Here is a 13,119-nt window from a genome sequence, read left to right on the forward strand (position 1 = left end):
GGCATCAAGAGGTACCCTCCAAATCCAGAAGTACACTGATGAGGGTCGTCTAGGTTTGTCCTCCTGCACCTCCTGTAGAGCCCTTGATCTGAAACCATGTACTGGGGAATGAGCTTGGAGTGACCTCACTGGGAACTTCTGGGTTGGAGTGTGTCAGTGGATGTGAGTGAACAGGGTGAACTCAGGCCCCCCAGTACTGCTATGGTGTAGACAAGCCAGAATAAATGTTGAAATATCATTAACAGCACCAGTGCATCCCAGCCAAACTCCCATGTCCTGCTCCGGCCTACATTACAAGCTTCAGAGAAAGACAAAGAAGAAAGCTTAGAAGCCACAATATGCATTCATGGAGTGAAAAATATTTCCTGGCTCCTACAGGTGACTAGCAGAAACCCTGAAGCACAGAATTATCAGATAAGAGCTGTGGTGTATTAGGCTGCCATGCCCATATTCCTTTTAAAATTGACTCTCTCTCCTACTTAAGCCAGGCTGGTCGCCATGGTCTGTGACAGTAGTATTCAGTCTTTTTGAGATTCCACATACCCCTCCACAACTTTTCTTCATTTAGAATTACCCTGGATGAGAACCACTGGTGCACCTGCCTCAGCTTACCTGAGTGGTTCTCAACTGGAGTGCTGCCAGCACTACCACAGCCAGGTGAAATTTCTCTGCTTAATTTAAAATAGTTCATCCTCCGTGATGTTCACCCCATGAATATATTTAGGAAAAATAAATTGTAATCCCTTTCAACCTTTGTTTTGCTCTCTTCTCTTGTAAGAAAAATTACTTGAATTTACTTACTGTTGTTAGGCAGACAAGATTCTTTCAGTAAATGTGATCTCTTTTATTAGACCAACTAAATAGTTGGAAAAATTGTTCTTTGCAAGCTTTCAGGAACAAACACCCTTCTTCAGCCATAGAGAGAGTCTGCTGGTGTTTTGTGTTCTCCATGGTGGAATAAAAGCCAATATGCAAAATACAGGTCTGTGAAAATGCAAAAGCATGGCAGTAAGGATCAGAGGTGACAGGAGACAAAAGATGTGAGACAGATAGGTTGGGAGGTTGTAAAGGGGGGAATGTTTGCCTGGTGATAGACTATAGCTGGTAAAATTTAGAGAGGTTACCTAGGATTATTGGGTGGCAGGCAGGTTATAATATGTCTTAAATCCAATGTCTATATTTAGTCCATTTTTTATGTATCCAGTAGATTTATGAAGTGATGTTTCTAGGCTTATCTAAGAAGGTTGTTTTATAAATTCCCTTTGAGGATTAGCACCGAGAGACTGGAGAGAGAGTTGTTGTCTTGTGAGAAGTGTGTACCCACAGGTAACAGGATATTTTTGTCTTTGATAGATTTTCGGTGTGCATTCATTCTGGTATGCAGTTGTTTGGTTTCTCCTATGTATTTTCCAGCAAGGTGTTTAGTGCACTGGATGAGATATATTACATTTCTGGAGGTGTAAGATCCAGAAATGGTGATGGTTCTGTTGTGGGATGTACTTATTGTGGGCATGGTGGAGATATGTTGGCAGGTTTTACATGTCTTGTCCCGGCATGGTCTGGATCCATTTGGTGTGCTTTGGGCCATAGGAAGTTTGCTTCTGGTGATGAGATTGGCGAGGTTTGGTGCTAGGATGGGTGGTTCTGGATAGATCTCTTTAAGAACTGGGTCATCTTCTAGCATGGGTTGCAATTGTCTGGTGATTTTCTGTATAGGTTCCATGTCATAGCTAATGGTGTGTGATTCATGGGGATTTTCTTTTTGTACTGCAGCAGTTCTTCACATGGTATCCAGCTGGCTCTTTCATAAGTGTGATCTCTCTCTCTGGAGGACTGTTCTCTTTGAGTGAAAATCCTTTTGAGATTTGTGAGATGACGACCACAGGTGTTCTCCTCAGTGCAGATTTGGTGGTATCAGAGGGCTTGACTGTATATTACATCTTTCTTGGTTGTTATTCATTTGTAGTCATTGGAAGGGCTTCGATCCAGACCATGGAGTAGAGGCCTGCCTCCCTGCTGATGCTTTAGAAAAAGCATTTTCTTTATCTCCCTCTCCTGTTCATTTCTTTCCCTTTCAGGCCAAAGAGGAAAAAAGAAAGATAATCCTGTTAGGCAGGTAGGTTTCTTCCAAGCATTGGTGGGCAGAGGGAGGAATGGCTTCTTAATCATCCTGAAAGAGTGAAAGTGTGTACTTGTCCTTTAGTAATCTTGTCTACATCCCCCCACCATGGTTGACAGGACAGGCAAGTGTTGTACAGAGCATGGGGCTTGATCATCAGAGGTCCTGTTTTTTTCTGATTAAAAAAATCCCCCTATATAGCAGTGTTTCACTTTAATCACAGAAAAATGTGGATTTTGGGTTATTTTTTTAAATCCGAAAATTAGGGATTTTTTTTTTTATCAGAGAAAACCAGGATCCTGGCTCATCATTGCTCCTTATATAGAGGTTAGCAGGTAGATGTTCTTGAGCTGAACATTGTCTGACTGATATTTAACTAACGTGGCTGTTAAAGAGTGCTGGTGTTGCTATTTGGCAAATTTAATTCAGCCTTTTCTTATTTTTGCTATTTCCTGCTTGCTGGCACTTAGTAAAACCTAGATAGCCAACAGTTCCTCTTTCTCTGTGTTGCCTTTTTCTCCTACATGTCCTTTTCCTTCCAGGTGTTATCACATTCTGCTTCACTCACCCATTAAGTAAAAATGCCGTCATAAACAGCTACTTGAGGTCCCTTACTGTCTTTGTCATATTTCCTGTATTTCTGTACCAAAAGCCTATACATTTTTTCTCATTGACCTTATTTTTCTTTAGATTTTTTTTAGCTCTGTTTTCTTATTTCAGTTTCATTTTGCTTTATCTCAGCTGTCCTGTTATTGTAGTTGGCCCCTGTGTGAGGAGAATGTATAATGTTGTATTTAGTGATAGGTAAATAGCCTACTATTTTTAATCAGAAAGTATTTGCATTAAATTTCAGGATTGGATTAATGCATCCTCTCATAAATATATTTCCCTTCTCCCACGCATTCACAAAAATGTCTGTTTAGTCAAGACATATGGGCATAAAATTTCTAACGTGATTTAAGACAGCTTTAAGGGGTTACATTTTAGTAATTGCTGAGTACTCATTTTTAGGTAAGTTAGCACCCTTAAGGTGACTTTATTTGGGCACCTGAAATTACTGTTCATTTTGAAACTGAAAAATGAGGCCCAATTCTGACTGGGAAATGGTGTGAAACTCCACAGTTGTAGGGAGGATGTGGGAGATACTGTGCCTCTGAAAAGCAGAGTGTCTCCTGGGAAGTCTGGGATAAACCACACCAAGAGGTATACAACTAAACTTAGGAAAACTTTGCTCTGTTTCATTCTGGGGTAAGATGCTGCAATTCATCTTTCATTTACTGTGGGATAATTGTGAATGCAAGACCAATTACCATGCATTACTGTTCTATGTTCAGTCCCTGCTCTCTGTTAACTAGCTTTATTTTGATCTTCTGTCCATATCCATAGTGTATTCATCTCTCTGTGGCCAAACATCTCCATGAATTTGTGCATGTTGCTGTGATTTCTTGGTCTAATAAAAGGTGTCATCTCTGAACCAACAGTTCTAGAGTTTTTGCATTTCAAATATTTGTAGAGCACAGGACAGTTTTTGGAAAGGTAGGATGAGAGAGGCAATTGCACTATCTTCTCTACAGGAGGTCTAGGAATAGGTGTAGTGGATGGGAAGAGTTCTTGCCCTCTACCTTGTTACCATAAAACTATCAAACACCATCTAGCCATTAGCCTCTGTTTCTGCTTAGGTGACATACAACTTTGCCTTTCTCTGCCCTATTTGTATTGCTTTTGTGCTGGCCTAATTTGAAACTCAGCTCAACAATTCATTGACAGATTTGCAATCTTCTTGTGCGATTAAGCCTTTATATCTTTTGTCGTTACTTATCCAGCTCTTCTGTACTATGCAGTTCAGACACCTCTGATCTTGATATAGTCATTTCTCTAGCCAGTACATCATCTGTGAATCTAATTCTTTCCAGAGATATGTTGAGGCGCATCAGCTGTAGTAGGCAAAAGCTCTAGATGTGCTCAGCCAGCCAATTTACCGTGCATAAGTACAACCCCTGCATCTAAGAAACATGTCACCTCTTATCTGCAAGGCAGGAAAATAATAGGGACTTTGCTCCACAAGCTCTATGATTGACAGAAGATGATACAAGGAACTAACTTCTCTAGTCAGTTGTAATATAACCTTCCAAAGACTCTTATATACCATGACAGCATTTATTCTTCCTCTTGCTTTTTCTAACATCAAGAGAGTGGATGCACAAGTATGTGGTTCTATATAAGTAACAAAATCTCAAGTGAGTTATGCAGGTCATCTCAAATGAATATTAGTCTTTATTCTGCACCAGAATGTATATATATATCTAGCCTTGTCTTAAAGACCCCCAGGGTAGGAGCCAACACCACTTTTGTTGGAAGTTGGTTCCAGATCCTAGCCTCCCTGACAGTGAAGTAGTGCCTCCTGATGTCTAGCCTGATTTAGGCTGCTTCAGAGGGTTAGGAGAGTAGAGGCAGCTATCTGATAAACAGGGTCCAGATTAGTAAAACCAACAGTTTAAATTGCCTTCAAATATGAATTTGGTACCAGTGTGATTTTGAAATGAAAAAGCCTAGTCACCTGGTAAATTCCTATTCAAGTAGAAAGGTTGCTTACTAATTGCAAAGCAAAATGAAAATGTCCTTTGGCCTCAGTTTCACAAATGTAAAATTGGTAACTGTGCAAATAATGATCACAGAATCACAGAAAATGAGGGTTGGAAGGGACCTCAGGAGGTCATCTAATCCAACCCCCTGCTCAAAGCAGGACCAGCCCCAGCTAAATCATCCCAGCCAAGGCTTTGTCTATCCAAGTCCTAAAAACCTCCAAGGATGAAGATTCCACAACCTTTTCGGGTAGCCTGTTCCAGTGCTTTACTACTCTCCTTGTGAGAAAATATGTGCAAAATCTAATCTAAACTTCCCTTGTTGGAACTTGAGCCCATTGCTCCTTGTTCTGTCATCTGCCACCACTGAGAACAGTTTAGCTCCATCCTCTTTGGAACCCCCTTCAGGTAGTTGAAGGCTGCTATTAAATCCTCCCACAATCTTCTCTTCTCCAGACTAAATAAGCCTCTCCTCAGAAGTCAGGTGCCCCAGACCTCTAACTGTTTTTGTTGCCCTCTATTGGACTCCCACGAATTTCCACACATCCTTTCTGTAGTGGGGAGGGCAAAACTGGACACAGTACTCCAGATGTGGCCTCATTAGTCTTCAATAGAGGGAAATAATCACTTCCCTCAATCTGCTGACAACACTCCTACCAAAGCAGCCCAGTATGCCATTAGCCTTCATTGCAACAAGGGCACATTGTTGGCTCATATTCAGCTTACTGTCCGCTGTAAGTCCCACATCCTTTTGTGCAGAGTTGCTTGATCGACAGTCATTTCCCAGCCTGTATCAGTGTATGGGATTGTTCTGTCCTAAGTGCAGGACTTTTTACTTATTGAACCTCATGAGATTTCTTTTGGTATAATCCTCCAATTTGTCTAGGTCTCTCCGAATCCTAGCTCTACCCTCCAGTGTATCTCCTACTCCTCCCAGCTTGGTGTCATCTGTGAACTTGCTGAGGGTGTATTCCATCCCATCTTTCAGGTCATTGACGAAGATATTGAACAAAATGGCCCCAGGTCTGACCTTTGGGGCACTCCACTTGATACTGGCTACCAATTAGACATCAAGCCATTGATCACTACCCTCTGAGCCCAATGATCCAGCCAGTTTTCTATCCATGTTACAGTCCATTCATCCAACCCATACTTCCTTAGCTTGCTTGCAAGAATATTGTGGGGTACCTTATCAAAAGCCTTGCTAAAGTCAAGGTATATCACATCCCCTGCTCTCCTTGCATCTCATCATAGAAGGCAATCAGCTTGGTCAGTCATGGCTTGCCATTGGTGAATCCATGCTAACTGTTCTTAATCAACTTCTTGTCATCCAAGTGCTTAGAAATGGATTCCTTGGGGACATAATCCATGATTTTTCCAGGGACTGAGGCGAGATTGACCAGGCTATGGTTTTCCATATCCTCCTTTTTTCCCTTTCGCAAAGATGGACACTATATTTGCCATTTTTTAATCATGCAGAACTCTCCCAACTGCCACAAGTTTCTGAAGATTATGGCCAGCAGCTCTGCAATCACATCCTCCAACTCCCTCAGCACCCTTGGGTGCATTACGTCTGGCCCAGTGGACTTGTAGGCATCAAGCTTTTCTATATTGTCCTTAACCTGTTTTTTCACCACTGAAAGCTGCTCACCTCCTCCCCAAACTCTGCTGCCATGTGCCAGTAGCAAGCTGACCTTGCCTGTGGAGACTGAGGTAAAAAAGTAATTGAGTAGTTCAACCTTTTCTGCTTTCTTTGTCACTAGGTTGCCTCCCTCATTCAGTAAGGGACACACACTTTCCCTGATCTTCCTTTTGCTGGCACACTTGTAAAAACCCTTCTTGTACCTTTCATGTACTTGGCTAGCTGCAACTCCAGCTGTTCATTGGCTTTCCTGATTTCATCCCTGCATGACTGAGCAATACTCTTATATGCCTCCCTTGTCATTTGTCCAAGTTTCCACTTCTTGTAAGTTTTGTTTTTATGTTCTAGCTCCCTGCTAAGCCAAGTTGGTCTTCTGCCATACTTGCTAGTCTTCCTGTACATCAGGATGGTTCATTCCTGTGCCCTCAGTAAGGTTTCTTTAAAATACAACCCACTCTCTGGGACACCTTTCTCCTTAGATTGGCCTCCCAGAGGACCCTGCCCATCAGTTCCCTGAGCATAGGCAAGGTGTAGGGGGGTATGGGGGGGGCACATGACACCCCTGAGATTGACTGCTGTCAGCTTCTGTGGGCAGTCGACACTTGCACCTGCCCCCCCTTCATTGATGCAGCTGGCAGTGGCTGTGGGTGGTCTCTACTCACTAATGCCAACACCGACGCCTCTGGTTTTGGGTGGTCTCCACTTGCCTTTTGCCACTGCTGACACCAAAGCTGCCGGCTGTGGGCAGTCCCCACTCTCTGTCGCTGACACCACTGCCGCCATCCATGGGTGGTCACCACTCACCGCTCACTGCCATGATGCCCCTCCAGTCTTGGGAGGCACCAGTTGTTCATGTCCCTGAGTGAATCAATGTTTTCTTTTCTAAAGTCCTGGGTCCTTACTCTGCTGCTCTCTTTCCTTCCTTTCCTTAGGATTCTGAACTCAAATAATCTCATGGTCACTGCTGCCCACGTTGCCATCCACTACTACATTCCCTGACTATTTGTCCCTGTTTGTGAGCAGCAGGTCAAGAAGACCATGGCCCATAGTTGGTCTCTCTGACACTTACACCAGAAAGTTGTCTCCAACTCTTTCCAAAAACTTCCTGGATTGCCCATGCACTGCTGTATTGACTTTGCAGCAGATGTCAGGATGATTGAAATCCCCCATGAGAACTAGGGCCTATGCCCAGGAAACTTCTGCTAGCTGTCTGAAGAAAGCTTAATCAGCTCATCCTCCTAGTCTGGTGGACATTGCAGAAACCCACCACAACATCACCATTGTTTCTCTCCCCTTGACCATTACCCAGATCCTGCTAACAGGCCTATGTCCAGTTTTATACTGGAGCTCTGAGCAATCATACAGCTGTTTTACATAAAGTGCCACTCTTCCTCATCTTCTTCCCACCTGTCCTTTCTGAATAGTCCATCCATGACAGTACAGGCACCTGAGGACTTTCAACAGGCCTATCTCCAGTTTCATGCTGGAGCTCTGAGCAATCATATGGCTCTTTTACACACAGTGCAACTCCTCCCCCTCTTCTCCCCTGCCTGTCCTTCCTGAACAGGTTGTACCCATCCATGACAGTGCTCCAGTCATGTGAGCTATCCCACCAAGTCTCTGTTATTCCAATCACATCATAGTTCCATGACTATGCAAGGGCTTCCAATTCTTCCTGCTTGTTCCCCAGGCTCTGTGCATTTGTGTACAGGCACCTGATGTAATAGCCCACAAAGTCCCTTCTGAAGTTTCTGCCTGTCAGTTTTGGTGCTCAGGTGTAAGCGTTCTACCTCCCACATTTTCTGTGTTCGGTATCCATATGTATTTGATTTGGATCTTCTTTAAAGATGAGGATTAGACTCTTGGTTTAGACACTAGGACTTCCTTATTCCACCCTGTCAATGCTTTGTTGTTATAGAAGCAGCCAACAAACAGTCTTTCATGAGTTTCAGACTTCTGTTATTTTTAGGTCAATCCCAAACTTCATCGTCCTGAGAATGATCTTGGTCTTGTTAAAGTCCAAACAAATTTAATATAGACTTCAGTGAGACCATGATGACACCTGAATTGCCTTTATCTCAAACACATTTTAGGTTTGGCTCAATTGTATTTTAGGGTGATAAAAGATTGAGTGATAATACTGTGTGGGAAAGGATGCGAATATACCTCATGTTTTAAGTGTTCAAAATTAACCACTAGATCCTTATTTCCCAATTTGTTCCCATCTGTAAACTTGAGGGGGAAAATCCCAAAATACAAAGAGGGGCACTTAAAATATGCATTAAATAATAACTTTGTATTTCACCTAGAGCTGTAGTCTAGTCTCATACTAAGTACATAATATATTTATTTGGATTCAGGCCAATGTTTCCATGTCTTTAGTGTAAATAAGACATCTCTATGGCAAGTTTGAAGTCAAATGCCTCTGTGCAAAATGGCAGCAGCATTAATTAAGCATATACTTTTCTAACCCCTTGGGCTTCTCTGTCTATTAATCATATGTCAAAATGGTTCTTACTTTGATGGGGATTCATCAGAGCAATCCTTTTCCCCATTTTTTGTTCTTTATGAAACTCTCAATGATAAGTATACTGAGCAATAGGCAAATACTGTAAACAGTATTATTAGAAATGAAGAGGGGTACAAAAGGGAGAGTAGAGAATGGTATTTTATTATCCTTATCAGGCCCAGTTTTGCTCTTTTCTAGCATGAAGAAGTGCCCTAAGTTTAAACTATACTCTGAACATCAAATAACATGTAACAATGTATTTAAAATTTAGATGCCAAACTGACCATTTGCCCATGCACTTTCCTGACATGTTTTATATTACATAGTCATGTTATATATAAAATTGTTGCTGCTGCTGTTATTTTAATTAAGGCACTTTTAATTACTATTTCACAGCTTGGCAACCTTTTTCTTTTGATTCATATTGGTTTAATTTCTTTTTCCTGTTCATATTGGAGACTACTGTAACATAATAAGTAGCCTACCATTTTGACCATGTTCTTTTTAATGCTTAATAAAAAAAAGTAATCATGATTATTTTACCTCTTGAAAATCCTGAGCCTCTTCATTTACTATTCATCCATAATTCTTAGACTTCTCCAGCTGTAAGTATATTATTTGGACTCATATTTTGCATGCAGTGGGTTAGCATAAAAGGAGTATGGTATGTTCAGCCATCTTGGCATTGTCATTTGAGGTTTTTTTTTTTAATTAAAAGTCTGCCTTAGAGTATGTCAAGTGCTCCTGTATTTTTGCCATTCTTCTTATCTCTATGGCAACGAAAATATTTCAACATTTACATGGGCATCATATTCTTTGCTAATGTACTATCTGAACTGTTTGTATGCTGAGAAGAGGAATAGCAGAGATTGGCTTCTGCTGGCTGGGATGCAGGAGTTGTCAAGACAACCAAGAGGCCTAAAGATGTCCTTACCAGTAGCATTAAATTGAAGCTTTAAATTAATTCACCCTCATGTGTTTTTGTAGCTTATGTTGTTAATTGAAATAATAGGAATGACCTTCCCTGTACATTCAGAGCACCTGTCCTATTAAAATTGTATGTGCTATTTACTTAAGCACACTCATCTACCAGACAAATCTAGCGTGAAATAGGGGAAAATGGAAGACACTTATATTGTACTGCTATGTATTGACTTCTAGTAATAGGAGAAGCAGCTTTTTTGATGTCAGGTTTGAAATAGTTGTGATGAACATTTTATTTTGAAACTTAATATATTTTTGGTTCCATCCTTGAAGCTTTAAATCTGAATAACTCAGTGCTCTGCAGTTAAGTTTACAATAAATTATTACATTGAAATGAGTAGTTAAAATTGTTTGCTTTCTTGCAACACATTTGAGGGAACAGAGTTTTTGACTTACAGAGATGCTGCCTGTTTCTCTCTTTGTTTTCTCAAAGCCTGATCCCTTAATTCCATCCAGCAAAAAGGCACAGTCAAATACAAAAGACACTAGTGCACGGTTATGTACCTCTTAATCTTCCTCACAGAAAAAGCACAACTGGCTCAAGCCTATTTTGTTGAATAGCTTAATAATAATTGTTATTATTTATATATGCTAAATACTATAGAAAAGTATAAACAATCTTTAGAATCATGTATGAACAGCAACATGAATTTTATGAAAAGACTTGTCATTTTACATAACACATACACAATTTGGTATCCCAGTGCTGGGACCTCAAGGAATGCCATTCACATTATAAAAAAGGGAAATGTGCTTTAAGCTGTCAGTGGTTTGTGTTCACAGAAGCATCATCCATGAGACCTTATAGCAAGCACAAACCATTTCTCTAATAATGTAAATATAGAGTGACCATATGTCCTGAATTGGCTGGGACAGTCCCGGATGTCATAAGCTGTTTCAGCATCCTGCCCATTGGAGCAAATTGAACACAAAATCATCAGAGTTGAGCTGATTTAGACCAGCAGTGAATCTGACCTAACTAATGAAAAACTGAAACACCCTTGTGACCTATAAGAGTATTATTTTCCTTGCTTTACAGATTGGAAAACTGAACTGACTCATTAAATTGTTACCTCAAGATTGCCAAAGGTGACAATACCAAGAAAGAGATTAGTTCTTCAGGTATTTGAGGACAGGGACAAAGTTTCCTTTGGCTCCAGTGCTTAGATCACTACACTGTGCTTCCTAAGAGTGATGAAATCATCTATCATAAACATAGTTTCACCGCATGCAGAATACAATCAAGTAAGATAGCAGTAAAGAAACTAGGTCAAATGTACAATGTAAACATGCACACTACAGTTTAACTGGAAATGCTTTTCTTAATCTAGAGCCTTTTCAGCACCAGTTTGCTGCAGCACTGATTGCAGCTGCCTTGGCATCACTTAGGCAGAGAGACAATCTTCCAGGTTGTCAGGACCCAGACCACTTAGGGATTTATAAGTCATAAGCAACCCCTTAAATTCCACCTGGAAAATATTCTGAGTCCGGCATCGTTCTCAGAACACCAGCTCAATATGCTCTCTGCATGAATCAATATGTCATAAGCGAGCTGCCACACTCTGAACTGGTTTACGCTTCTGAGTGTCCTTAAGATGTAGCTTCATATGGTGCACAGTTGACTTAAAACTGAGATGGCAAAAGCATGGATAATTGCAACAAGACCTGCAACCAAAAGAAAGAGGTCTTACTTTTATTGCCAGGTACAGATAAAAAGAAGTAGTATTGGCTACTGCTGCTACCTGCACATACAAAAGACTATATAATCCCAAACTGAGAACCCAAATAAGGAAAAGTTGATGCACTCCCTCAGTTCATGAAGCTTTTATTATTCCACTTGGTTGTTACCCATCTAATCTACTACAATAGATAAAAAGTAATTCCTTGGAGTAAGTGAGGACCACCTGGTATAATCGTCTTAAAGCTGTCTGAGAAAGAAAGGATCAAAGCCAGCTCTGTTAGGACCATAAATGTGACAACAAAATTTTGTGGCATTGATATAAAAGGTAGTGGGTAGAACTAAAACAATGGCTTGGGCACATTAAGCCTGATGATAATTTATATTAGGGCCTTGTTACCCTTTTTCAGAAATGTAAAGGAGCCTTAAAATGGGAAATAATTATGTTTACATCCATTTAAAATCTTAGTTACACTGGTAGAGTGGCCATGGTGTGAGTGGATTTCAGGCCTATTATCCTTGGCCATCAGTAAGAGGGCATAATTGAAAAAAAATCAGGCAGAAGAACAATTTCTGTATTAGACCTGTGCTTGAAATCAAAGTGGCTGGGTTTACTGAGGGAACCAGATATTACATGAGTTGTCTTGCTACACCCTAATGAACCAGGTTTCTTCAAGGAGGGAGGTAGTTTCTTAAGAGCCTAGCAGGAGCCTTCTAAAGCCAGAAAACATCTTACTGAATGAGGCAATAAAAATCTTCATTGAAAACTCTTTTCCAGCCAAAGGAGTCACACAGGACTCACTCACAACTTTGGCACAAGCTCCTCCATCATGTCAGAGGGTGACACTGGCCAAAACTCAAGCAGAGAAGGGAATAACCTCTGCCCATTGGTCAGTCATAATAATGCCAAGCAATTCTGTCCATGTCTACAAGATTTTGTCTGTAAATTTCCCACAACAGGAAAGTCTCTGAATGATCCAAAATCTGAGCTTTTCCAAAGTTCTGTGAGTCTGGATCCATTTTTCCAGTTTGAGCCTGTCTCTAGTCCTTAGATAGTTTTCATGCAGGTGGGACTTAGGACACAATAATCAGCATAGGAAAATCAACATCAGAAGTGTCATGTTTTTATTTAAATAGCACCACAACACAGTAAGTCTTTGAGCTTTTAAAATCAAATACAATTATGATTTTGCAATTTAATCCCCAAAGCAGCATATCCTTATATTTCAATGCCAAACCTGCTTGACTTCTGTTTAATAATAAATCCTGAACTGAAGACTCAGTTTCAACTGCTGCCTGACTCTGTCCATAATAGATTTTGTGCTACTAAGTATTTGTGCATTAAATATTATATATAAGATCTCCTTATTTTCCCTGTTTTGTTCACTATTTTTAGGGCATGGATGTGTCATGACAGAGTTTCCTTATTAAAGCAGCCTGCCAGTGTTTCCTCTGTCTTCAGCACCATGGGATATTTGAATGACACTGAAGATGTCCTTCGATATTCTCTCTCTGCCTCTCTTGACATTTTTGCAAGGAGAGAGAAAGAGGCTGGGGGAAGGTGCAGATAATGCTCCCACTGCTGAGCAGTATGAATTATGTCTG

This window comes from Gavialis gangeticus, unplaced genomic scaffold (genome assembly GCF_001723915.1).
Source record: "Gavialis gangeticus isolate Ggan-Ray unplaced genomic scaffold, GavGan_comp1, whole genome shotgun sequence".
Classification (NCBI taxonomy): Eukaryota; Metazoa; Chordata; order Crocodylia; family Gavialidae; genus Gavialis; species Gavialis gangeticus.